General features: G+C 47.2%; 1 protein-coding gene across 1 annotated transcript in view; it reads left to right on the top strand.

Moving 5' to 3' along the window:
- The window catches only part of LOC141995064 (coiled-coil domain-containing protein 33-like), a 318466-nt gene that overhangs the window by 138302 nt on the left and 156478 nt on the right, over nt 1-23686 (top strand). The window lies entirely within an intron of this gene.

Genomic DNA, 23686 nt, shown 5'->3' with positions numbered 1-23686 from the left:
CCTCTGAGATGGGGATAATCCTTCCCTCCTCAGAGGAGGGCTATGAGGATAATAATGGGTGTGAGGTGCTCAGTGATGAGAGCCTGATAGCACCTAGATAGACTGGTTCACCAGCTCTGACTCATCACCTAAGGCCTTTAGATAAAGCTTAAGCCTAGAGCTGGTCAGAAACATTTCAATGAAACATTTTCTCCAATGGGATCTGCCGATTCATCAAAATGGAAATGTTCCACAGGAACAGGCTAAGTCCAGTGGGATTCTGAGAGAAATCAGCCAGGCTTCTGATGGATGTCAGCCTGCTTTCCTGCCCGTCTCCTCAACAGCTGGCCTGTTGAGCTGCCATGGAGACAGATGTCCGGAGCCCTGGGAATCTCAGCTGCCAAGTCTGTAGCTCTCAGCAACCTAGGCTTCCAGGGTCCCCGGCTCTGGGGCAGCCCACCAGGCAAATGGCTCAAGAGCCAGGGTTCCCAGGCTCCCCACTTCTTTCCCAGCTCCCACACTCTCCAACCCCCCCCCCCCATTCCCCCTGTGGTCTGCCAGCGCTCTGGGCAGCTGTCTCACAGAGAATTTTGAATGTTTTATGTTTGTTCCCAATGGGAACAAAACCCAATTTTGGAATCTTGCAATCCTCTCAAACCAGGATGACCTTTCTCCACACAGTGCTACACAAGGCACTTTGCTCCCAGCTGGAGTTCTGGCTCTTGGTGACTGCCTCTCTTCCACCATGGGATCCTCCCAAGGGGATGGAGTCACAGAATTCTTCCTTCTCACAGAGGAAGTGGAGTTAGGGTCTGTGTACACTGCAATGAAACACCCATGGCTGGTCCATGTCAGCTGGCTTGAGCTCGTGGAGCTATAAAATTGCAGTATTGTTGTTTGGGTTCAGGCTGGGGCCTGGGCTCTGGGACCCTCCCTCTTTGCGGGGTCCCTGAGGTTCCAGTCCAAGCCCAAACACCAACACTGCAATTTTACAGCCCCATATGCCAACTGCCCCACAAGCCTGAATCAGCTGACGTGGGCCTGTTGCAGGTGTTCCATTATAGAGTAGACATACCCTTAGAGCCACCAACATGCTTATTAAAGGGCTGGTCCTTCTTATTCTTTGCTGCTTTGATCCTCTGTGGCGACTTGGAGGCTGTGTTCATTTTGGGTGCAATCAGTGTCAGGGATAGAATTGTCAGGAGCCTGTCTTGAGGGAATTATGATGGGTTGGTTCACAGAAACCCACTTGGGACTGCCACCTGATGTGCTGAGACTATCTCTAAGCCCTTTTTCCCTGGCAGCTTGGAACTTCAGGGCCCTGCCTGGCTGTGCCAGACACACTAGCCTGCTACAAACACAGACTTAGGTCTGAACCATGTCCCACAAAAGCTGCAGGCTTAACTGAAAACAGCTTAAGAAGTGCTCCTGTCTCCAACACCCAGACACCCAGTTCCCAATGGCCTCCAAGCCCCAAATAAATCCCTTTTTACTCTCCATAGAGCTTATACCGGCTAAACTCATAAATTGTTTGCCCTCTATAACACTGATAGAGAGATATGCACAGCTGTTTGCTCCCCCAGGTATTAATACTTCTCTGGGTTAATTGATAAGTAAAAAGTGATTTTATGAAATATAAAAAGTAGGATTGAAGTGGTTCCAGGTAATAACAGACCAAACAAAGTAAATTAGCAAGCAAAATAAAACAAAAACATACAAATCTAAGCCTAATACAGTAGGAAACTAAATGCAGGTTAATCTCACCCTCAGATATATTCCAATAAACTTCTTTGACAGACTAGACTCCTTCCTAGTCTGGATCCAGCAATCACTCACACCCCTGTAGTTACTGTCCTTTGTTCCCGTTTCTTTCAGGCACCTCTTTGGGGTGGAGAGGCTCTCTCTTGAGCTAGCTGAAGACCAAATGAAGGGATTTCCAGGGACTTATATAGTCTCTCTCTTGTAGGTGGAAACCCCTCTCTTCTCCTGTGTAAAATCCCCTCCACAAGATGGAGTTTTGCAGTCACCTGGGCAAGTCACATGTCTATGAACGATTCAGCTTTTTTCAAGCCGACGCCGTTGTTTACATGTTAGTTTGAACATTCCCAGGAAAGCTCAGATGTGGATTGGTGTCTCTCAAGGTCCATTGTTAGCTAAGTACTCCCAATTACTTGAATAACCCTTCACACTATTTTGACCAAATCTGCCTTGCTTCCTACAGCAAACTCTTCAAATACAAGCATGGAGCCAAAGTTCATAATTTCAGATATAAAAATGATACATGCATACGTATAGGATGAATACATTCACTAGACTATAACCTTTGCAAAGATATGTTACATGTTATCTTGCATAAAACATTCCAGTTATGTCATATTTACACTCATAAGCATATTTCTATAAAGCATTATGGGATTCAACGTCACAGGAATGCTTGTGCTTTTGCTGTCCCTCACCACAGGCAGCAGTGAGAGGAGCGGGCGGGGAATAGGTGCCATCATGCAGGGGTGGGGGAAGGGCAGTGAGGGCTGTGAACATCCCCAAGTCAGTCACACCTGTCAGCCAGGGTCTTGCACTTAGCGATCAAATTATAAAATGAATCCACAAAGGGTATTCCCTTTTCCTTTAATCAGACTTTGTATATCTTTTCATCACTTAACCTGAGTGCCCAAGCAGGGCATGAGTTAGAGCACAGGGCTGTAAATACGCGTGCAATGAGAGGCCATGTAGGTGGCATTTTCCTTGGCAGTTTACTACGGCACTAATCAAGGCTAAGGCTGAAATGATGTCAGCACACCTCAGTCCTGATCACTTGAGTAATCAGGTAATCACATGAGTAATACACAGTAATCACATGAGTAATACTCAGTAATCACATGAGTAATAGCCACATCTCCTAAGCAGACAGTCATTGTCAGCTGGGTGGGGATCTTTGGGATATGCACTGACAGGAGCCTGAGTGAAACCTGTCAAACTCATTTCACTTGGGGCTAGGCTCTGGGGTGCCAGTCCCCTTTCTGTTGTGATTGGAATGATACATCTATTCCACATTGCAGTTCTCATTCCAGGCTGTGCCCCTAAATGCTATCCCTTTGTGGTAGCTTTGGCAGAGCCTTCTCTTTGGTGCATGCCTGGCCCAGCTTCACACGGCTTCAGCTCATGCACTACTGCATGATCCCACAAGCCAGGTGCTCAAAACTCAGCCCAGCCTGGGAACCTCAGCAAGCCCTTTGATGTTCTTAGCTTGTGCCTTAGGATTGTAACGCGTTGCCTGGCTCCAGATTTGAGTACGGTTCCTATGGTAACTTAGACCTTCCAGCAGACTCAGTTCTTAGGCTGAGGTGCTTTCGCCTGATGGGATAAATAGTCTGTCATCTTCTGAGCTGAAGGCAAAACCTAGTCTTCTCTAGCTGCAGTCAGGTTCCCTGAGAACAGCTTAACACTGTCCACAGCCACTGCCCTATTCTAGCTTTCACTATCCCGAAGTAAACAGGAGGGACTCAAGCCACAGTGTTCAGATCTGAATTAGAAACAGGCAGAAATTTTGGGGGAGTTGGATCTTGTGCCTAGTTCTGACCCACCTCTGACAGAAGAATAGTACCACAATGATTGCTGAAGGTCGCCTCTAGAGCATCTCTGGGCTGCAGAGACCAGCTTTATCTCCCCCTTGCCATCATGGGACTCCCTCCCCTACAGCAGACTCTCTCCCATCCTCGGTCGGTGCCTTAAGTTTTACTGTAGCAAAGTGCACAGCCCTTGTTCCTGCCTAGGGGACCCTGGCTGTGGCCTTGCCTGATGAAAAACTCTCTGACTCTCCTTTCCTGCTGCACATCTTCTCCCCTGCTTGTGAAGATCCAGCATGCAGCAAAATGACTGTGTTCCTCTGCTTAAGCCCCAAGTGCTGTTTCTTTCTGCAGATCATCAGGGCTGGCTCATAAACTCCTCCCACAGCAGAGATGGAGTTAAGAGAATAGGGTGGTCCAGGGGCTCTTGGAGTGTCTTAGTGCTGCAGTGCAGGGGGTGAACAGAGGGTGAGCCAATCAGAAGCCATCCAGCGTGAGGTTGTGTGCCTAGACCTTCAGAAACATGCTTATCAAAGGCACTTTCTGTTTTGGTTCCAGACAGGGGCTGTGGGGAGAAAAACAGCATCTTCCCCTCCCCCGTATGGCAGATCTTGACAAAGGGTCAGTGCAACCATCAGCACCTCATCTCCTTCCTTAAGGGGAGCAGAAATCCTATTGGTCCCATCACAAGCCCCGTGGCAATAATCTATGCAGTGTAGATCCACCGCATTCTGAAGGGCTTTGGGGAAAGAGGAGGGGCTTGAGGAGGAGGGCAGTTACTCTGGTTGCAGAGGTTAATGGCTTTCCCTGTGTGAATGTATGTGCTAGATAATCATATTTGATGATTCTGCCATCCCAGCATGTCATCTCCCATTACTGTCCTCAGACAAAGGCTCCTGACTCACCTTTAGCCAGGCAGCAGGCTGACACACGCCTCTTTACTCACAGCTTTCGGGACTGCAGGCAGCACTTTGTTTCATGGTTAACCCTTTCTGGCTTGCTCCAGTACCCTGCTAACTGCCCATGGGTCCATGACACTGCTACAAGGCAGGGGACTCTCTCCATCTGGGCACAGGTACCTCTGCTGCATTGATGGGGTATTTGATTCAAAACTCGAACTCTAACCTGACTCCTAACAAGAAATACCTGTTTGGTGGAACACTTGTGACCTGTTACTGTCAGAGTCAGCTCTTCAGTTAAGTGGCTTTTCTGACCTCAAAACTTTGATCATTTTCTTTTCAACCTTTGCTGAGTTCCCATTATCGTGGGTGTAAGTGGTATGGTGCCCTTCTAAATAGGCATTCTATTCAACATCCCCACACTGGTCCTAATTATAATACAGCCATCCCACCATGCGACTTCAGTGAGGGTGATCAGAGCCACATCTCCCCCTGCTATACACTGCCCCATGCTAGTTTGTGCACGACCCACCTGCTCTATATATATCGCTGCCCAGGGGCATGCTTCTTTCCTGGCCAAACAGCCTCTTGAAAAGAGCTATCCAGCCCCCATCAGACCTTCCCAATAGATTCCCCTCATTACAGGTGATTGGGTTCCCTGTGCCTGTGGGCATTGATAGCCCTGGTATTTGGGCTTTTCAAAGGCACCCAAGGAAACTGGGTACCCAACTCCCATCAACAGGCAGTGAGAATTGTGCCCCAGTCTGCAATGTCAGCAATAGTCACTGCAGTACTTGTCTTCCTTACGTGGCTGGTGCATAAGGAGGTAGGTTTTGGGGAGCAGAGTTAAGGTTATCCTGGAGTTCCTTTAACACTGAGTTTCCATCCATTCCTACGCTTGTGTGCTTTAGACCTTCCCATTGGATTCATAGATTCCAAGGCCAGAAAGGAACACTGTGATCATCTAGTCCAGGAGTGCCCAACCTACACCCCAAGGGCCATACACAGCCCACCAGAGCATTTTCGTAAGGCCCATGGCCTGCTTCAACACACTATACTGTACATAGAAACAACCAATTTAAATACATATAAAACAAGCTAAACATAAAATAAAAATAAATGCAGGTGACTTTAAATATTATTAAAATATATGGAATCTGTTTGGCCCACAAAAGGCTGTGCTTAGGTTTATGTGGCCCTCCTGTGTAATAAGGCTGGGCACCATCTGACCTTCTGTCCAGGAAGGCTAGAACTTCCCTGGAATAATTCTGTGGCTGTCCAGTGTTTGGAGGGTTTCTCCTTTTTAAACTCAAATCTGCTTTCAGGGGCTGTTTCCCTAGTATAACTGCAACCTGACTCTGGCATAAAGAAGCTGGCAATTTACCCAGATTTCCTGGAGCCGTCACAATGTTTTTGTTGGCCTGGGATTCTGAGCCAGTCACCCTCACTGGGAGAGCTTTGGAGGTGGAAGGCTTTGTCCGCATGACCTCCTTGGCTAGATACCTCTGTGTCTCTCTGCTTATGCCAGCAACTCTGCCTTTGATCTACTCTGCTTGGGCTCTCCTTATCAGCCAAGCAGTTAACCATTGTGCTTGTGATGGGTTCGGTCACAGAAACCCCTTTGGGACTGTCACCCAAGTGCTGAAACTACCTGTGAGCCCATTTTCTTTGCCAGCTTGGGACTCCAGAACCCTGTCTTGTTGAGCCAGACACGCTAGCCTGCTGCAACACAGACTCAGAGTCTGAACCATGCCCCCCAAAGCTGCAGACTTAACTGAAAACAGCTCAGCAAGTATTCCTGTCTCCAGCATCCAGACACCCAATTCCCAATGGAATCCAAACCCCAAATAAATCCACTTTACTCTGTATAAAGCTTATATAGGGTAAGCTCATAAATTGTCCACCCTCTATAACACTTATAGAGAGATATGCACAGTTGTTTGCTCCCCCAGGTATTAATCACTTACTCCAGGTTAATTAATAAACAAATGTGATTTTATTAAGTATAAAAAGTAGGATTTAAGAGGTTTCAACTAATGACAGACAGAACAAAGTAAGTTACCAAGAAAAATAAAACAAAACACACAAGTCTAAGCCTAATACATTAAGAAACTGAATACAGGTAAATCTCACCCTCAGAAATGTTCCAATAATCTTCTTTCACAGACTAGACTCCTTCCTAGTCTGGGCCCAATCCTTTCCTCTGGTACTGTCCTTGTTAGTTCCAGCTCAGGTGGTAACTAGGGGATTTCTCATGGCTGGCAGCCCCTTTGTCCTGTTCCACCCCCTTTTATAGCTTTGGCACAAGGCAGGAATCCTTTTTCTCTCGGTTCCCACCACTCCTTCTAAATGGAAAAGCACCAGGTTTAAGATGGATTCCAGTGTCATGTGACACGGTCACATGTCACTGTAAGACCTCATTCTTCATTACCCATGTCACATACACAGGAAGGCTTGCAAGTAAATAAACCCATTCATGACCAATTGTCGTAGTCAATGGGAGCCATCAACATCCTAAGCCACCATTAATGGCCCACACTTTGCATAATTACAATAGGACCTCAGAGCAATACTTTATATTTCTGGTTTTAGATACAAGAATGGTACAAAAAGAATGAAGAGTACTTGTGGCAGCTTAGAGACTAACAAATTTATTTGGGCATAAGCTTTCATGGGCTAAAACCCACTTCATCAGATGCATGGAGTGGAAAATACAGTAGGAAGATATATATATATACAGAGAACATGAAAAGATGGGGGTTGCCATACCAACTGTAATGAGACAAATCAATTAAGGTGGACTATTATCAGCAGGAGAAAAAAAACTTTTGTAGTGATAATCAGGATGGCCCATTTCAAACAGTTGACAAGAAGGTGAGAGTAACAGTAGGGGGAAAAATTAGCATGGGAAAATAGTTTTTAGTTTGTGTAATAACCCATCCACTCCCAGTCTTTATTCAAGCCTAATTTGATGGTGTCCAGTTTGCAAATTAATTCCAGTTCCGCAGTTTCTCGTTGGAGTCTGTTTTTGAAGTTTTTTTTGTTTAAGAATTGCCACTTTTAGGTCTGTAATTGAGTGTCCAGGGAGGTTGAAGTGTTCTCTGACTGGTTTTTGAATGTTATAATTCTTGACGTCTGATTTGTGTCCATTTATTCTTTTGCTTAGAGACTGTCCAGTTTGGCCAATGTACATGGCAGAGGGGCACTGCTGGCACAGGGGCAGTGCTGGTGGAGCCAAAGCATTAGACAGCAGGCAGGCAGCACTTCACCACCCCTTAGTTGTATTTCTCCGGGCAGCTCTTGGCAGAAGCTGTTATTGTGACAAGAAGTCTGCCTGAATCAGTGCATTGGCTGTGATGTGCCAGTGTGGGCTTGGTAGGGCTCGAGAGTGAGGAGCATTGTGCAGACAGAGTGCTCCATCTACCCACGGAGGAGGCTGCAGGAGGGCTGCCAGTTGGATGGCAACTCTGTTCTGTCAGCTCTAGGTTAGGGATGAAGAGTGGGTTTGCTTGCTTGTTTTTTAAGTGCAGAGTCACAGATCTAGGCTTGAGACAGCACCATGGGGTAGCTAGCACAGCAGCCTTTCACCTCTCCATGCCATGGTTGGAGCTGGAAGAGGACAACAGTGAGATGAGTTTTAAAACCAGCCCTGGAAGTGATGAGAGTTGCTGCTGCTCAGCAAAATCAGGCTCCAGTGTACTCTTGTATTTGAGTAACAATATTGTGCCTGTAACAGGCTGGCAGCATATGCCTGAAACACCCCATTCCGTCAGCAGGAGTTGATCCTGCTGGGAAGGGGTTAAGTGGGTTTGGCTGTCTCCCTGAGACAGGTGGCACATTACCTTGTCTGGATTAGAGACAGCTGGGAGTGGGTCCTTGAGGAAAGAGGACCTATGGTGTGGTCTGAGCAGTCCTGAGTGAGGAACCCAAAGAGCAGCAGGCCTGGGGAAAGGGGTCGAGCTGAACTTTGTTGTCTAATACCTCTTTTGCTTGTTACTAAAGCCAAACTGCAGGCAGGAGGGCGTTTGGCCTTTACATACTGTGTGGAGTGTGTTTGGGAATGGCATCTGCTCACAGCGCCCTACTGGACATTTTAAATACCAGGGGAAATACTTTGTAACATTTGATGCTTTTCATTAGTTATTTATCTATATAGCACCTAAATTATGGGTAGGTGCTTTACAAGGCAAAGAAAAAGTCTCTACCCCAGCGAGCTTACAGTGCAGATTTAGAGGCAATGATTGGAGAGAGGAATATACCATGAGGAGTGGCTGAGGAAGAAGAGGGATTACAGTAAATCATATCACATATTTAATGTGCATCCCTTGATGGGTCCAATACAATATAATTTGTTTAAAATCCAAATGGCATTTGTATTCTTTATATCAACACACAGGTGTGTTACTCAGGTGTGCCAAGCATGTTGCAAATAAGAACCAGCCTAGGAAGAGATACACATGGCAGTTAGCATCCAGGCTCTGTGAGAGCATATTCATTCACGCAGAAGGCTGATGTGCATATTGTCCCCACTGTGTGAGGCAGGCTGAGCATTTGGAAATGGAATAATGGTATTAAGAAGGGCTGCTGTCAATAATTTCCTGATGATGAGAACCTTGTGTTAATGCTGACCTTTCGAGGGCTGGCATGATTCCTGACACAGGCCAGGAAGAGAGGGAGAGCGGCTGCTAGTGGTAATGGACCAATGCCATTTTGAGTGAGAGCGAATGGCTTCGGGGATAAACAATGTTGCCCACTTAAGCAAGCTTTCACGAGTCATGTTGTCACAAAAAGCATTTCCTGAACCTGATCTTTGGGACTGTGAAAAAGCGTTCTGCTTCCGGGTGTCCTGGCCCAGGCGTGGCCTGTCCATCCAGGGCCTCTGTGATCGAGACAAAATGAAGATCACAAGAGCAAGTTTTCCCACTCTAACACAAGTCCACATGCCATGTGGAAATCAGCCCTGCCCTGTTGCTTTTATTTATTTGTACTGCAGTAGCATTAGGGAGCCCCAGTCACAGATCAGGGCCTCACCATGCTAGGCACTGTACAGACACAGAACAAAGAGTTAGTCCTGTCCCCAAAGAGCTTGCCATCTAAGTAATACAACCAGAACCATGTCATGTGAGGACTATTGACTAGGGGCTAAGGACGAAACTGGGAGTTCTGGGTTCTCTTACTGGTTCTGCCACCGACTAGCTATTTGAGCTTCAGAAAGCACTTCATCTCTCTGTGCCTTGGTTAATACCTACCTTCCTCCCATAGGCACTACAGAACTTAGATCATTCACTGTTTGTAAAGTGTATTGGGCTCATCAAAGGATCTCATCTGTCTTTTACTATTTTATTTATTGCACTCAGTTAAATTCAAAAGTTAATGCAGCAGTAGGGCTGAAATATGGAGCACTCAAAAGACCATGGTGCAATGATGGAAAGACACCCTCTAGGTCTGGTACCAGGTCACAGCATGGAAATTACTAGCAATGATGATAAAACACATCACTTCCTGGAAAGTAGCTCCAGTTCCCAGCTGCGACAATGGTGCAGGCCACTATTCAGGGGTGGTCACCAGCTGGGATGATAGGGCAGGACATCCCCTGTGGATCCCTGCCCAGGACTTAGGAAGAAAGCATCTTCTAGAGAATCCATTCCAGGTTTCTGAACCTGTGCATGCTGGGACATGACCCTGAGAGTTTCATAAGGCTGTGTGGGTACCCATGCAATGCAGTGAATCTCGCTATTGAATCTCAAAGCCTTGATCTCAGGAGCTCCCAGTAACCAGAGACATAAACAGCCTCTTCCAATCTTTCATAAGTCCCTTTTTTATTATGAGAAATACAGATGCTGAGCCCAACAGATACACATGAATCCCTTCAGTGCTGCATTCTGCTGCAGTGGAAGTCAGAGCTAGGCAACAACAGGGTGAATCTGAGCTTTGAGGCACACACAAGTACATCTGACTGTGTTCGGGGCGGGTCTCTATCTAATAGTGTCCACAGAGAAGTGAGAGCCTGACTAATCTAATCGCCTTTTATGATGAGATTACTGGTTCTGTGGATGAAGGGAAAGCAGTGCATGTATTGTTTCTTGACTTTAGCAAAGCTTTTGACACGGTCTCCCACAGTATTCTTGTCAGCAAGTTAAGGAAGTATGGGCTAGATGAATGCACTATAAGGTGGGTAGAAAGCTGGCTAGATTGTCGGGCTCAACGGGTAGTGATCAATGGCTCCATGTCTAGTTGGCAGCCGGTGTCAAGTGGAGTGCCCCAGGGGTCGGTCCTGGGGCCGGTTTTGTTCAATATCTTCATAAATGATCTGGAGGATGGTGTGGATTGCACTCTCAGCAAATTTGCAGATGATACTAAACTGGGAGGAGTGGTAGATACGCTGGAGGGGAGGGATAGGATACAGAAGGACCTAGACAAGTTGGAGGATTGGGCCAAAAGAAATCTGATGAGGTTCAATAAGGATAAGTGCAGGGTCCTGCACTTAGGATGGAAGAATCCAATGCACTGCTACAGACTAGGGACCGAATGGCTAGGCAGCAGTTCTGCGGAAAAGGACCTAGGGGTGACAGTGGACGAGAAGCTGGATATGAGTCAACAGTGTGCCCTTGTTGCCAAGAAGGCCAATGGCATTTTGGGATGTATAAGTAGGGGCATAGCGAGCAGATCGAGGGATGTGATCGTTCCCCTCTATTCGACACTGGTGAGGCCTCATCTGGAGTACTGTGTCCAGTTTTGGGCCCCCCACTACAAGAAGGATGTGGATAAATTGGAGAGAGTCCAGCGAAGGGCAACAAAAATGATTAGGGGTCTAGAGCACATGACTTATGAAGAGAGGCTGAGGGAGCTGGGATTGTTTAGTCTGCAGAAGAGAAGAATGAGGGGGGATTTGATAGCTGCTTTCAACTACCTGAAAGGGGGTTCCAAAGAGGATGGCTCTAGACTGTTCTCAATGGTAGCAGATGACAGAACGAGAAGTAATGGTCTCAAGTTGCAATGGGGGAGGTTTAGATTGGATATTAGGAAAAACTTTTTCACTAAGAGGGTGGTGAAACACTGGAATGCGTTACCTAGGGAGGTGGTAGAATCTCCTTCCTTAGAGGTTTTTAAGGTCAGGCTTGAGAAAGCCCTGGCTGGGATGATTTAACTGGGAATTGGTCCTGCTTTGAGCAGGGGGTTGGACTAGATGACCTTCTGGGGTCCCTTCCAACCCTGATATTCTATGATTCTATGATTCTATGATAGTGTCCACAGAGAAGCCCTCTGGAAGATCTTGCTATACTATGGAATTCCAGCAAAGAGAGTTAATCTGATAAAAGCTTTGTATGATGAGTCTGTGTGCCGCATCGTTGCTGAGAGTGGAACCAGAATGGTTTAAGATTGCTACCGGCATAAGATTGCTACCGACATACCGGTTGTGTGTTATCCCCACTTCTCTTCTGCATTGTGATAGACTTGGTGCTCAGAAGAGCAATAGGTGCTGCTGAGGTGGTGTTGTTTGGACTAGAGATAAACTGCAAGATTTAGATTTTGTGGATGATACAGTCTTCCTGGATACCAGGATGGAATGAAAAAACTCTGAATGAGCATAAGTGGGACTTTAAATCAGTATTCAGAAGACCAAGGTAGATAAGAGAGAATGCTGTCTATACCAGCAGATATCTGATTTGTGGGAAGAAGAGTATGAAAGAGTTGATGACTTCATCTACCTGGGAAATACAATAGCTGCTAGTGGCCAGCTGACTAAGGAAGTAAAGGCAAGACTCAACAAAGCCAGCGGATCTTTTCGCCATTTTCAAACACCTGGAAGTGTAGCAAGATACATCTGCACACTAAAATGAGATTGTACAATATTACTGTCTACTCAACACTGTTGTGTGCCTCAGAAATGTGGCAGATGTTGGAAGTTCAAAACAGGGAGCTGAATGCACTCCATCGGCGTTGTTTAAGAAGAATCATGGGAATTCATACAAGAGATTGTATAACCAATGTGGAAATGTTGCACCACACAGGTCAGCAGACTGCAGACTCAATAATCAGACAGAGACGGCTACAGTGATTTGGCCATGCCATCAAGCTACCCTGCGGCAGAAGCATGAGGTGCATTTCAGATTGGATCCCACTTGGAGGGAAGAGAAGGAAGTCCTAGAAAACAAAGGATGACCAAAAAGAATGCTGCCATCATGGGGACAACTTACAATGGAGTCAAACATCTAAATCTGAACAGACAGAGATGTGGAAAATGGATTGCCTCGTGCTGCTAGGCACAGGAGATTCTAATGCTAAAAGCTGTCTAAGGCAGGGGTTCTCCACCTTTTTCTTTCAGAGGTCCCCCCAATGTGCTATAAAATATAGGATGGCCCACCCTGTGTCAGAACCAGGAGAGCAAAAAGCCAGGGCTGGCATTAGGGGGTAGCAATGAGGGCAGTTGCCCATGGCCAGATACCATAGTGGGCTCTGTGAAGCTAAGTTCCTCGGGCTTTGGCTTTCTGCCCTGGGCCCAGTGAATCTAATATCAGCCCTGCTCTCTGGTTTACTTTAGCAGACCCCCTGAAACCTGCTCGCAGACCCCCCAGGAGGCCACAGATCCCTGTTTGAGAACCACTGCTCTAAGGTATGCCCCAACACCGCAGTATCCGAGCACCTCACAGTCTTTAATCTGTTTATCTTCACAAACCTCTGGGAGGCAGGGAAGTGCTGTTATCCCCATTTTACAGATGGGAATTGTGGCCAGCTTGCCCAAGGTCACACAGGAGTCCATGGTGAGCACGTTTCTCCAGTCAGCACCCTAACCATTGGATCATCCTTTCTCTCTAGTGAGAACCACAGGTAGGTTGGTGGTCCCAGTCCAATGTTCTGACCCGATTTCTGCTGAGGCCCAGTGTGTAGCCACCAGCTCTGGTAAGACATGATGCAGGTGGGGAGAGAAGAAAATTTGAGTGCTGTTTTTGCTGATCCACTGTGAAAACTGAGTGATCAAAACAGGGCTCAGAGAATCTTTGGGCAAGTTGTGCCTGGTTCCCGAGCCAGTCAGGGCTGTGTAGAACCAATTTGCAGCAGGACGGAGTTTGGGAGCTGGGATGGAAATTGATGCAACACAGCACATAGCAGACAGAGCTAAACCCATCTGCCTTTTATTTTGTGTTAGCACAACAGCTTTAGCCTCAGGAGTAAAATGCAGCAGGTGATATGATTCTGCCCAGCTTAGAAAGAGTATCTTGTATCTGTGCGTGAAGCACAGGGTTATAGTTAAAGCTCTGGTAGGGATTTCTCCACTTGTGCTGTGTTCAGGGGGAGATTCCTGATGATCAATGTTGCTCAGATATCCCCATTGTCCCTCCCCGCCTCTCTTCCTCCCGTAGCATTAGTCCATTGGGCTGTGACATCAAACCCACAGGAGGACTGGCTGGCTGCAAACATGCTGGCATTTGGGGTTTCACATCACATCCTCCTCCTCCTACACAAGTTGTTTCTTTACTTTGACAGTTGTAAACAGAGCTGGGCTGGTGAATTCTTTGGTGCTCTGAGGCACCTGCCCAGGGGCGGCCCTAGTCTAGCTGCCAGCAACTGGCATCCTAGGCGAACCATGCAATCGACCCCCCCACCCCCAAACCCCAAGGGCAGATCTAGGCTGAGGTTTTTGGTAAGCTGGGAAACATTTTGACCCTTTTTTCCTTTTAATGTTTTTAAGTTTTTTTTTTTTTTTTTTTTTTTTTAAGAAGAGGCTTAATTATTCGGTTTGTCCATCTGTCCAACCAATATTTCTGAGATCAGATAAAATAGAGACACAAAATTTTCAGAATAGATTTGTACACAACAGTTAGATGATATTTCAGTCTGATTTCAAATAAAAATGCACTAAAAATGTTAATTATAATTTTTATTATTACAAATCCCAAATCATCCATTATGCTATCCTGCTTTAACTGCCATTACCACCACATCCAATACAGAAAGAAATAAGAAAACTCTTCAATGAACTTTAACCTGTATTTACAAAAGACTCTGAGTAAAAAACATTCTGTGCTCTTAAAACATGACTTTTCTTGCTTTAAATTTTGAAAATTCAGTCACTAGTTCTTTTAGATCCAGTTTTCCAGCTATTTCATGCTCTATTGACATTGTGGCAAGTCCAAGTCTTGCACCATTGTTGAATGCAGATATGTTTTTATCAATTTTAACATTGAGAAGCTAAGTTCCCCACTAGCTATGGAAACTGGCAAAGTGAAAAGAATGCATAGAGCTATAAAAATGTTTGGAAAACTGTCTGTGTTTACTTTCACAAACAAACTTCAGTACTTCTTCAGGAGTGGAATGTTGCAGAGTGCCCCAAGGGTTGGTCCTGGAGCCAGTTTTGTTCAAAATCTTCATTAACAATCTGGACGATGGCGTGGATTGCACCCTCAGCAAGTTTGCAGATGACACTAAACTGGGAGGAGAGGTAGATACGCTGGAGGGTAGGAATAGGATACAGAGGGCCTAGACAAATTAGAGGATTGGGCTAAAAGAAATCTGATGAGGTTCAACAAGGACAAGTGCAGACTCCTGCACTTAGGACAGAAGAATCCCATACACCGCTACAGACTAGGGACCGAATGGCTAGGTAGCATTTCTGCAGAAAAGGACCTAGGGGTTACAGTGGACGAGAAGATGGATATGGGTCAACAATGTGCCCTTGTTGCCAAGAAGGCCAGTGGCATTTTGGGCTGTGTAAGCAGGGGCATTGCCAGCAGATCGAGGTACATGATCGTTCCCCTCTATTCGACATTGGTGAGGCCTCATTTGGAGTACTGTGTCCAGTTTTGGGCCCCACACTACAAGAAGGATGTGGAAAAATTGGAAAGAGTCCAGTGGAGGGCAACAAAAATGATTAGGGGGCTGAAGCACATGACTTATGAGGGGAGGCTGAGGGAACTGGGATTATTTAGTCTCCTGAAGAGAAGAATGAGGGGGGATTTGATAGGTGCTTTCAGCTACCTGAAAGGGGGTTCCAAAGAGGATGGATCTAGACTGTTCTCAGTGGTAGCAGATGACCGAACGAGGAGTAATGGTCTCAAGTTGCAGTGGGGGAGGTTTAGGTTGGATATTAGGAAAAACTTTTTCACTAGGAAGGTGGGGAAGCACTAGGAGGGTTACCTAAGGAGGTGGTGGAATCTCCTTCCTTCCTTCCTTTTTAAGGTCAGGCTTGACAAAGCCCTGACTGGGATGATTTAGTTGGGGATTGGTCCTGCTTTGAGCAGGGGGTTGGACTAGATGACCTCCTGAGGTCCCTTCCAACCCTGATATTCTATGATTCTATGATTAAGTCATCTTGAAAAGCCTGAAGCTCCCTACACAAATCTGCAGCATCAATGTCTTTTGAATTTTTGTGAGTCAATGCCGACTCCAGTTTTATACAAAATTCTCTTATCTGTTTTGCTGTTTTCTGTTGCAAGCTGTGGATATCATATAGAAAGCCAAATACTGACTCTAGCTGCTGCATCTGTTGAAATCTTTCGTCAACCGAGTGAATAGCAGTATCAAGGACTGCAAAGTAGAAATTCACTTTCAACCTTTGTTTTGGGTTCTGAATGGGTGTCTCATCCTTCATATGAAAACTGCTGTTGCTTTTGCTGAATGCAAACTGGCTCTGGTTCAAATTCTGTTGGAAAGTCTATTTCTTCAGCAAGCTCGAGAGAATCTACCAGTATTCTTTCACACCCTTCATCACTTCTGAATTCCTCCAGAATATTTTTAGTTTGCTGCAGTTTTTGGATAGCAGAATGTATGTTCAAGTTCTTTTCCTGAAGCTGCTTACTAGTGAGGTTAATCTTGAAAAGGATGTTATACCACAAAATGAGTGAAGACACAAATTTGAACTTGGAAAGGCCATTTGCAAGAGCTTCCACATCTGAACGTGCTGTATTGCCAGATGATCCAGTAAAGGTAGAAGCATCAGAAATTTCAATTAGGGCATCATAAATGTTTCCAAGTTCATAGTGAAGAGGCTTCAAAGCATCAATGTGACTCTCCCATCTTGTCTGACTAAGTGGTTTTACAGTTAGAGAATTCACATGGCGAGTCAGAATCTCCCAATGGCGTGTTGAGCCTGGGAAAAACACATAAATACGTTGCACCAGGGCAAAGAAACTGCTTGCCTCCAAACAGCATCTAGCAGCATCATTGACAATCAAATTCAGAGAATGTGCACTGCAAGGAACAAAAAAGGCCCTAGGATTGATTTCCATCATTCTTCTTTGCACACCATTGTCTTTACCCTTCATATTACTCCCATTATCATAGCCGTGGCCATGTATGTTTTCAACAGATAATGACATTGTTTCAAGCTCTTGTAGAATAGTTTCAGTCATAAATGCTCCAGTCGTCTCCTTCAGTGGTACAAAACCCAAAAAGTGTTCCTTTATGAGCACTTCAACATTATCTTCATCTGCAGACTTTTCCATATCCACAAAACGAATGATCATCGTCATTTGTTCAACATGAGTCACATCTGGTGTACAGTCCAGTATTATTGAAAAGTATTTTGCAGAATGGGCAGCTTCTGCAATTTTCTTTTTAATGCATTTGCTAGGATTTGAATCAGTTCATTCTGCATATTTTTTCCTAAGTAATGAACCTGTGTTTCATGATCAGTTATTTTACGTAGATGTTCCTTCATGACTGGATCAAACAAAGCTAGGTATTCAACATATTTTAAAAAGTTTCCATTACCTGGAGTGTATAATTTTTCATTTCTACCGTGGCCGCAGAATGCTAAATTTTGCCCACCAAGAACTCTCACTAAAGCAATCAGAGACTCTAATATTTGTTGCCAATATTCTTCTTTTTTCCTTGATCACAAGTAAATTTTCTTCATCGATAGTTTTTTCTTTTTTCAATCATAATTCAAGTACTTTCCAATTTTGAAAACATTCCAAATGTTCTGTACTTCTTTCATGTGAAGAGAGAACTGAAGATATGTTTTTCCAGACCTTCGAACCATTTTCAGTAAGTGATGTACCAATTGCTTGATTTCTAAACAACTTGCAGCAAAAGCAAAACACAGAGTCTTTCGACACTGAATATTGAAACCAGTTTCGATGAATTTCTTCCCCATTAATGAGTTTTCTCTTGTAATGCTGAGCAGAGAATTTTCTTTTATTTCCATCCTTAAGGAAGGGAAATTCATGAACTTGTTCGGGTCCATGTTCCATGAGAATGTGCCACACACTGTCATCACATCTGGCCCATGAAGCTGGGTCCCCATACTGTAACTTGTTTGTAGCTTCCTCATCCTTTCTTCCTTCTACTTCATTTACTTCAATTTCTGCATGTGTCTCTGAAGGGGACACAATTTTTTCCACTTCCATATCAGTCTGATGCTGTGAGCTGCCTTCATCTAGAAGTAAGTTTCCATCATCTTGAGTTTCCAAACTGATTTTTTGCAGATGTGAGCTACCCTCATCTTGAAGTAATATACCTTCATCTTGATGTTCCAAACTGCTTCCATGCAGATGTGAGCTAACTTCCTCTCAAAGTAAAATTCCCTCATCTGGATGCTGCGAACTGCTTCCATCTTTATTTGGATTAAAGAGAAGATATTTCAGGAAGGATCCCTGCTGTTTTGTTTGGTCCTTTTCCTTCTCAGCCTTTCGTTTACGATACTCAGCTCCTGAGGATTTTCTTTTTCCTCTTTCTGCCATTGATCATTTGAATATTGTTATGTACTGTGCTCCTGACTGCAAGCATTATAGCGTTAAGGGTGGCTGACACACCACATGGTTGGAGATTTAAACCACATTGCAGCCATCCCAACATGTCTTTTCACTGCTTAAAGTTTCAATGATTAAGTAACATACACTCACTTACCTATTAAAACAGTTAGTTACAGTGTTTACCTGGAAATAAAATGACCTTTTTCGACTTTATAACCCAACACTGGTTGTTTGGAAAATAATCCCCTTCCTCACAGTTACCTGCTTGGAGTGTGACATCATCACTTTTGTAGTCTATTAAGTATTAATTCTGTTACTTTTCTTTTATGGACCTTATTTATTATATGTGAACCAGTTATAACCAGTGATGAACTGCCAAAATCTTAACAACTGGTTCCCTATAAAAAGTTCTGATTTAAGGGATGTGCCAAGAGGTGGAGGGGGCGGGGGTGTAGTGGCAGGGAAGAGATTGCACAGAGGCAAAAGGGGCTCGTTGCAGGGGGTGCAGTGGCAGGGAGAGAGTGGCACAAGGGAGAAGTGGGCAGGAGGGGGTTGTTGCAAGGGGCTGCAGGCAGGGGTGTGTATGTGCCTGGGGTTGTTGCAGGGGAGTGAAGGTGGCAGGGAGGGGTTTGCACAAGGAAGGAGTGGGCAGGAGGGAGATGGCAGGCCGTGGGGGGGGTCCCGAGGTTGACGCAGGGGTGAAGGTGATCGTGGCTGGATGGGGGGGGGGTTGCCGGGTGGAGGTTGCCCAGAGGCAAAAGTGGCAGGACAGGGTAGGTTGTTGGGGTGGGGGGTGCACAGGGGAGAAGGTACCTGGTCAGTGGGTGTTGGAGGGGGTGGCACTGGTTGGGGGCGGGGTGCCTGGGTTGCTCCCACATACACCATTCCCCAGGCCAGGGACTGGACCTGCCCACCCCCGGAACGCCGCAGGCTCATGTGGCTCCTTGCGGCCCAGGTAGGTACCTTGCAGGCGGAGAAGACACCCAGCTGCTCCTTCTTCCCCGTGGCGCAGGCCAAGCCGGATTCCCTGCCGCCCCTGGGGCTCTTAGTGGTGGCAGCGGCAGCCACCGCTGAGAGCCCCAAGAGTGGAGGGGAGCTTGGCTTCACCCACAGCATGGGGAAGAAGGCGCAGCTGCTAGACCCTCCCCTTCCGCCACCGGCTGCTCCCCTGGGGGGAGGGACTGGCCGTGCCATGGGCAGCCCCTCTGGAGCCGGGAGGTAGGGAGCAGTGGCAGCCTTGTGCTCCGCTGTTTAAAAAAAATGGGGGGGGCACCACTTTTTGGCACCCCCAACCACTTGGCGCCCTAAGCAGCCACCTCATGGTTGCACCGGCCCTGCCCGACAGACGCCCCGGAACTTCCACGCCTACCCAACGCCCCCCCTGTTCCCCATGCCCTGACCGCCCCCCCCCGAACCTCCAACCACTCCCTGCCCCTTATCCAACCCCTCCTCCCAGCCCCAGCCCGGCCCCCTTACCATGCTGCTCAGGGCAGCATGTATGGATGCCGCGCGGCCCACTGGAGCTCGCAGCCCCACCCCCTTACCATGCCACTCAAAGCGGCAGGAGCTGCAGAGCTGCCCAGGCGCCAGCAGCACGGCACACTAAGGCTCTGCAAGAGGGGGGAAGGCGGGGGAGCCTCCCTAGCTGGGAGCTCAGGGAGCCGTAACAATTTTTAACAATCGGTTCTAAAACTGGTTCAAAATTTAACAACTGGTTCGCACGAACCGGTGAGAACCGGCTCCAGCTCACCACTGGTTACAACAAAGAAAAATTCATAATTATACAGCCCGATAATAATGCTAAGGTTTAATAACGCTTAAAGATACTCACATTTTGGATTTATAATGCTGAAAGACGTTATTCTTTATTCTTTGGCACTAAGAAACAAATTTTCCACAGTATTCGCTCGATTCTTAACCATCTACCTGCAACATGTTAAAATGACCATTTGACATGTATCAACTTGCAATATCTCTGCTCTACATGAATTTCCAGCTATGCAACCTTGATGTATATTCGAGTTAGGTGTCACTAGCATTGCAGCTCTTGCTGCTGGCGGATGTGTTTCACTGTGGCTGAGTTATTGCTTATCAAAATTGCGGAATGGGTGATTGTGACACTACGTCGCAAATTGAAAAAAAAATTCACCAAAATAGTATTTATTTTTGCAGTAAATAAAAGATTTGACATATTAATAAATTCTCAGAAATGTAGAGAAATTAATTATAATTCATATTCCCTCCGTACGCACACGGGAATTGAAATGATGACATCTTTGTTATTTTATTTGTATTTTTTCACGTTTTTCATTTTTAAAAATTTTTTTTCATTTGATTTTTTTCCCTCAAATTTGGTGCTCCATTTAACTTGGCACCCTAGGCAACCACCAAGTTCGCCTATATCAATGGGCCGCCTCTGCACCTGCTCCCTTTGACATGCAAACAAGCTAATCCTCAGTGGCTTGCTGTAGCAGCTCTCTCCCTGCTGAACTCTGGCAATGTTACTGGGATAGCGAGCCCACAGAACTTAACCCCTTCAGCTCCATCTGAGCTTGCAAGATGAATCCAGCTGGAGGGGCAAGAGGATTCTCCCCTCCCCTGTTCCCGCAGCAGGAGCAATCCCATGTCCTCCCGATCCTTTGAAGCATGCTGCATCCATTAATGTGGATTAGCCCCTTACACCCACATGGCATGTTGGAAGCACAGGGGTCCATCCAGCCAGAGCACACTGCTTGGGGAACAGGAATAGATTTGATTTTCCCCGGGAGAGATGGAAAAATCCCAAAGCATCATCAACGAATGTTGATTTCTGGTTTAACCATGGGAGAGTGGGGATGTTCTTATTGGTTCTTCCCTTTAGTACTGAGAAGTTAGAGGGATCTGACAAGAAATATCTAGATGCATATTCCTGACATAGAGGGAGAGAGAAAGAAAGATGGAGAGAGAGACACAACCAGAGTTGAACAAACAACCTGGATTTCTTTAAATAAAGCAGAGAGCTGAGCACATAGTATGGAGAGAGAGGGAAGCAAGATCAAATGAAGCAAACACAGGCTTATTTCACTTGCCCTGAAGAAACATGGCTGGAAAAGTCTGCTTCTCAGAAATGGAGGAAGTGCTGGGGATCTGGGCAGGAGAGATCAGGCTGTGGTCTGACCCTCCATTGGTGTCAGCTGACATCCTTCTGCTGGAGGCAGTGGCCGCTCAGCTGATGAGGAGGTGGCCCCAAGTCCTCTTTCCATGACTGTCACTTTTCCATCTCACACTGCTAAAGCATGGCTGATGATGGGCCTTAAGATTCCAGCATGCTGGACCAAATTCATCCCTGGGGCTGCCGTGGGTAGAGATGCAGTGGTGATGAATGTGCCCTACTGTTTCTAATTCAGTGTGAGGGAAGGATTCCATAGCTCCTCACTCCGTTCCCACAGATCTGCCCTGGCACTCCCTGGCACCCAAGCGTCTTCCAGGAAGAATATCCACTCATATACCCTTCCCCTGTTGTGATCCCAGTGCACAAAGCCTCATATCCATCTCCAAAACCCTCTGTGCTAAAAGCACCTTACTAGAGTGTGTGTGTGTGTGTGTGTGTGTGTGCACTCATCCATCCCATCCCACGCACAGAGCCACATGGTACCCGCAAAGGTCTGTGGAAGAGGGGCATGCTCAACACAATAGAGCTGATATGGACCATCAGAGAGTTCTCCTTTCCCCTGTCCCATGGCAAGAGTGGGCCCAGGCCTGTTGCAGAGGAGGGATCTGGCTGGGCTCTCAGAGGAGGGAGAACTGGGAACCTGGAAGCAAGGCGCACTCAGAGCTGAGTCTGTCCTGTGTCCCACTTGGGCTGTCTGGGGAGGCTTCAAGCCATGGTAGACAGTGAGGGCTTTACTCCACTGTGGAACATTGACCCTCATAGACCTCTGTGCCAAAGTGGAATTTTCTGTAATATTTTTAAGATGTCTTTGTGTGCCTCAGTTTCCCACTGTACTATGCCCAGAGCGGGGGAGGGGTGGAAAGTTTAAGTCTGCTCTTGGGGGAGAACAGGAGATATGAGATGTGTGTGCCACCATGCTGTCTGAGGTAGAATGAATGGGTCATTAAGGAACCAACTGGCTCTGAATCATGTCCAAATAAAGACAGCAGGAAACCCCCAGGGACCAGGACATTGACACTTGGCAGTCAACCGCCAAGAGGAAGGAAGTCCCCCACCCCAATCTCTCAGCAGGGAAGCAGAGCCAAGGCCCTAGCTGGAGACCAAAAAGAAAGGTGTTGGATGGTGAGGTTAAGGGTGGCTCTCTGAAAAAACACAGACCTCTCACCTCGGTCTAAGAAGGAGCCAGAGACAGAGCCTGACATGAAGTGCACAGCAGTTTGGCGGGCTCATTGCTATGGCTTGGCCAGACAGGCTATGTCTTAACCTTTATATCTCTGTGCTAACCCTAACTGAAGGACTTTCAGATTCAGCAGCCCGGTGACCTAGGGTTGCCAAATTTCTACTCGCACAAAACCGAACACCCTTGCCCCACCCCTCATCTGAGGCCCCGCCCCATTCACTCAATTTCCCCTCCCCCTCCCCAATTGCTTGCTCTCCTCACCCTCACTTACTCGCTTATTTTCACTGGGCTGGGGCAGGGGACTGGGATGCGGGAGGGAGTGAGGGCTCCGGTTGGGGGTGCAGGCTCTGGGGTGGGGCCAGGGATGAGGGGTTTGGGGTGCAGAAGGGGGCTCCAGACTGGGGGTGGAGCCAAAGGATTCAGAGTTTGGGAAGGGGCTCTGGGCTGAGGCAAGGGGTTGGGGTGTGGGAGAGGGTACAGGCTCTGGGCTGGGGGGTGCAAGTTCAGGGGTGGGGCTAGAAATGATAGGTGCAGGAGGGTGCTCTGTGCTGTGGCTGAGGGGTTCAGAGTTTGGGAGGGAGCTCCAGGTTGGGGCAAGGGGTTGAGGTGCAGGGGGGGGTGAGGGCTCCAGCTGGGGGTGAGGGCTCTGGGGTGGGTCTGAGGATGAGGGGTATGGGGTGCAGGAGGATGCTCTAGGCCGGGATCAAGGGGTTCGGAGGGTGGGAGGGGGATCAGGGCTGGGGAAGGGGGTTGGAGTGCAAGGTGGGGGTGATGGATCCAGCTGGGGGTGCAGGCTCTGGGGTGGGCCCGGGGATGAGGGGCTTGGGGTGCTGGAGGCAGCTTCAGGCTGGGGAGTTGGGCCAAGGGATTCAGAGTGCATGAGGAGGCTGCAGGTTGAGGCAGGGGGTTGGGATGAAGGGGTTGAGGGCTCTGGGCTGGGGGTGTGGGCTCTGGGCTGGGGATGAGGGGTTCAGTGTGTGGGAGGGGGCTGGGTTGCAGGGGGGTTGGGGCTCTGGCTGGGGGTGCAGGCTCTGGGGTGGGGCCAGGGATGAGGAGTTCAGGATGCAGGAGCGGGCTCTAGGTTTCAGGGGGACTCAGGGCTGGGGCAGAGGGTTGGGGCTCAGGATTGGGGTGTGGGCTTACCTTGGGCAGCAGGTCTGGCTCCTAGGCGGGGGGTGGGGGTGGGAGCAGGAGTCTCCATGCTCTGCTCTCCCCCACAG

The sequence above is a fragment of the Natator depressus genome, chromosome 10 (genome assembly GCF_965152275.1).
Source record: "Natator depressus isolate rNatDep1 chromosome 10, rNatDep2.hap1, whole genome shotgun sequence".
In the NCBI taxonomy this organism is placed as follows: domain Eukaryota; kingdom Metazoa; phylum Chordata; order Testudines; family Cheloniidae; genus Natator; species Natator depressus.
Note: the sequence above shows the minus strand (reverse complement) of the source record. Positions and strands in the feature narration are given on the sequence as shown.